Here is a 4,620-nt window from a genome sequence, read left to right as displayed (position 1 = left end):
CACGCCCCGCCTGGGCCCCGCCCCCTCGCGCGGCCATCTGCTTCGCTGTCTGTCTCCCTGTCTCTCGCTCAGCACCTCTTTCCCTTCTACCACCTCCCTGCCCACCCTCTCGCCGGCTCCGCCCCTTCCCCCTCCCCCCGCCCTGGGCTCCGAATCTTCCCCGGCCGTTGTCAAGGAGACAAGCAGATACTAGGCAAATAGGCATTCGAGAAAGAAAAGGGGGGAAAGCTACACGGCAGCCTGGTAACAAAGGAGCAATAAAAGCAGCCCCCAAATGGAGGGCTAAGAACGCGTCTGGAAAAAATTCGACAGCTAGCTAGCAACACCCCAAGTTTAACCAGGAGGGGGATGCAGAAGAAAGGGGCACGATTCACGTTGGGGGTGGGTGGATATCAACGGTTTAAAAGAGCTATTGAGAATCGCCTGGATGGTGGTTTTTGAATCAACCAGTTTGCTTTTCGAGTTGGAACTCCGCTATTACAAGGGATTCGTATCCATCGCGGCAGCTGGGGTCCTGGGTCAGGCCAGCGGGCTCCCTTAAGGGTGATAACATGTTTGGCAAGATACACCTCGACGGAAACGCCTTAACGTCGGCTCTGGGGAGTATGACTTCGTGATGGAATAATGATGCATCTGAAGTAGTGGACAGTGAGAAGACTAAGCTTGTAAAGATCTGCAACTTGGTGACTTTCAAAGCAATACTTGAACAAAGAGTTATTGGCTTGAACCAACCGTCTTTTTCACTCTAGAGTGTGACCCATTTCCCTACAATGAGCAGAAAAATAAAACTGTTTGAGAATTCAGAGCCAGCACCAGGAGAAATGAACCATTCTTTCGACTGCTTCTCACCTCCATAAACGAAAGGTTATTCTTTTCAGGATCACTAAATGTAAACGAAAAAAGGTAGTCTGATTTGGACACGAGTGAAAACTTTGGGAGCAAAAATGTAGGTGGTAGGAGAATGCTTATAAGAGTATGTGTAAGTGTGTGTATCCTTGATTTTTGCCCCTACCTTCTCCCCCTCCATTATTTAAATCAGCGCGCTGTCTTTCACGCACAAATAGCGTCTGGTATTTCCGCGACAAGAGATGCAGTTGGAGATAGCCTGGGTTTCCTTATAGAAGCTTCTTCTCTAACCCAAGTTAGGCTTGGAGCGTTCATGGATCTTGGTATTTCTCAATATGTAATTTCTCCTTAGAAATTGTAATAATCAATCCGGTTTTTCAGAATTTTATCGCTGCTGCCTCCTTCATTCTAGGATCCCACTCGCTTGCTTGCACATTCACACACGTTCAGAAAAAAGAGAGTCCATCTGATCCTGGCAGCAGACTGAAAAAGATTCATAGCGACGCGAATCGCATCCCGACTGTAAATATGGATTCGCACACTCTAGACTGTCTCATTTCACCATAGAGGAAAACCGTCATTTCATACAGTGATAAAATGCAAGCCTTTTCGATCTTTTGTTCATGATTCTCACTTTATAATGTTGTGTGTGTCGGGGGGGGGGTGGTAATCACGAATAAGGGATGGGGGAGGGGCGAGGGTTGATGAGCGCAGAGGCCAATCTCAAAATATTTTATTTCACGTCAATGTGGAATAGAGAAGGGAGTGTGGCTTCGTCTGCTTGCTGGTTTTGCGTTTTCCACATCTGGCCTACAGACCTAATTCTAACTCGCAATCTCTTTTGATGAAATTCGATCTTCTTGGTTTAAATACCTTTCGATTTGGGGCGAATTCACATTTGCAACAGTTAGAAGAACAAACCCTGTGCAAGATCTGTGAAACCTATATAGAACAGACATAGAAAACATGCTGCACCCAAATCCCAACCATTGTCTAAAAAACTTGCGTACATACACACACATACACATAAACACACGGAAAGATGGGGGAGGGGAGGGAGTGGAAGGAGACAGACACGGTTATAGACCGACTAGAGCCAAAGCGAGTCAAGTTAACGCTTTCTCCGCCCTCATCCACAAGTACCCGCCCCCCCGCGTTAATTAATTACAAACAAAGCAAGCCAATCCAGTACTGCATTATTATTTTCAAGCAGAAGGAGGCGAAAGGCAGGTATTTTTTAATTGATTTATTTATTTGAAGGACATTAATTCTCGGTCTGAGGCTGATTTTCAAACCGTTTGCAGAGCGCGGCTCCATTGTTCGCCGGGAGCGCAGGCCCCACCCCCTGCTTTGTGTGCGGCGCGCGGATTGGCCGGCGAGCGCGGGGGCCGCGTCAGCGCCCGCGAGCCCATTCATCTGTGCACTTGGGCGTTGGACCCCGCATCTTATTAGCAACCAGGGAGATTTCTCCATTTTCCTCTTGTCTACAGTGCGGCTACAAATCTGGGATTTTTTTATTACTTCTTTTTTTTAAAAAACTACACTTGGGCTCCTTTTTTTGTGCTCGACTTTTCCACCCTTTTCCCCTCCCTCCTGCGCTGCTGCTTTTTGATCTCTACGACTAAAATTTTTTTATCCGGCGTGTATTTAATCGGTTCTGTTCTGTCCTCTTCACCACCCCCACTCCCCCCTCCCTCCGGTGTGTGTGCTGCTGCCGCCGCTGCTGCCGCCGCTGCTGCTGCCGCTTGCCCCGTCGTTACACCAACCCGAAGCTCTTTGTTCCCCCCTTGGATCTGTTGAGTTTCTTTGTTGAAGACCAGCATGGGTGCCCAGTTCTCCAAGACCGCCGCGAAGGGAGAAGCCACCGCGGAGAGGCCCGGGGAGGCGGCTGTGGCCTCGTCGCCTTCTAAAGCGAATGGGCAGGTAAATTCTACCTGTGGTTCTGGTCATTTATTTGGTGTCTTTCTCTAATCCCGGCCCTTCCCCTTCCCTCCTTGGTCGTGCCCGAGGCGCATTCGGCGGAGAGAAGCGTGGCCAGATTCCAGTCTGAAAGTTGAATGGAAAGCGATAGCCAAATTGTCAATTTCTCATAGGTGGGGTCTCCTCTGACTCCCAAAGTAATGGTTCCCGGAGAATCCTGGCGAATTCTTGTGTAGACGGGAGGAAAGAAGTGATAAATCGTTTAAAATGGCGTGTTTGGAGCTTGGCAGAACCTGACTAGCTAGGTGCTACCCCCACCCCCACCCCCAGCCAGGTTGCATTTGTGCTTGGTGGGCACAAAGGTGTTTTGGTGGCTCTCTGTTGTCGAGACTGGGTCGCCTTCAGGATTTCTGGTGTGATTGTATGTGTGTGGGTAGAGAAGGGTGGGGGGAGCGCAGTAGGGATGGCGGTGAAGAAAGGCTGAGGAGGGAAGGAGAGCTGTCTTATTGTAAACCGAGGTGGCGTGACCTGGGTTCTTGGAAAGGTTGCTGGGTGGCTGGAGGTGGGCAGGTTTCACTACCTTTCGATGGGCTTTTCTCACTGTTCTAAGTCTTTATTCGTAGTTGTCTGTGGAATTAACACACCCATCTGACTTTTAAATGGTCTCCCTAGGGTGGGAAGACTGTGGGTCCTTGAAGAACCTGTCCAGATGGTCAACAGGAGGCAGTTCGTGTGTTTCAGTCGAGATTGTTGGTGTGCGTGGCGCCTGGACCACTGCGGGGGCTGCCCCGGCGCTGCCCGAATCCAGGCAGATGGCCACAGTTGGGTGGGCGCGAGAGGTCGGCCAAGGGTGGCTGCTTCACAAACACCGGGCAATCACCACGCCTCTTTTCCTAGAGCAGAGACCGTGTTGCTTCGCCTGCCCTAACCTAATAGGAAAGGCAGGCTCTGCCAAGAGGCTTTGAACCCGTTAAAAATGCAAAATGAGCCGCCGGGGCGCGCCCGGGCTTCTCAGAATCACAGGCAAAGGTGGGCGTGGAAGCAGAGACAAGACCTCTGAAATAATGGTTTTCCCCCTGCCTTGTTGGTTTTATGCCGACCAGGATGCCACCTGAGCTTTGTTTGCGGACTCTGGGCTGCGCTATCCGGGCTCGGGGGCGCCTCGGCCAGCGGGCAGGGCCCGACCGGGTAGGGCGGGGTGGCCGGGCGGCCCCGCCCCTCCGCGCCTGCCTGCGCCAAGGTCAGCTGGTGGAGGCGCAGCGCCCCCTGCCGACCCCAGGTCTTGGGGCGTAGGGCCTTCGCGCGCGCAGTCCATGCGCTTCGGGCTGGAACGCTGGGATCCCCCCTGGGAGTTCTTGGTGTTTTGAAGAGGCCTTTGGAGTTTAGGGAGAAAAGGGGACGTGTAACCTAGGCACAGATCACTGGCTCTGGTACTGTGTCTGTGTCTCCTTCCAACGGGCGTTTGGTGTATCATTTATTATAGGACTCTTATCCTAAAGCCCATGAGGCGAAGGTTGGAATGGGTTACCCTTTGCTTTCCACGTTTCGGTCTCTGCCCTCTTAAGGCCTCGGAATTTGTTGCGTGGTCAAGGCCCCCGCAGTGCCTTTAGGCACCCCAAACACCACTGCCCCAGGTCTTCGAGGAACTCTCGTCGGGGCATCCAACCCCGTCTCCCCAAAAGGGAGAGGATCTGCAAAACCTGAGGGGCCCGGAGGGACGGTGGACCCTCCCGGTCCAGAAGTGGGGGCGGGGATGACAGGCCCGGGCCCCCTCAGTGACCTCCCGCTTTCTCTGCCCCGCAGGAAAATGGCCACGTGAAGGTAAACGGCGATGCTTCTCCCGCGGCCGCCGAG

This window comes from Bison bison, unplaced genomic scaffold (assembly GCF_000754665.1).
Source record: "Bison bison bison isolate TAMUID 2011002044 unplaced genomic scaffold, Bison_UMD1.0 scf7180017864373, whole genome shotgun sequence".
Lineage (NCBI taxonomy): Eukaryota > Metazoa > Chordata > Mammalia > Artiodactyla > Bovidae > Bison > Bison bison.
Note: the sequence above shows the minus strand (reverse complement) of the source record.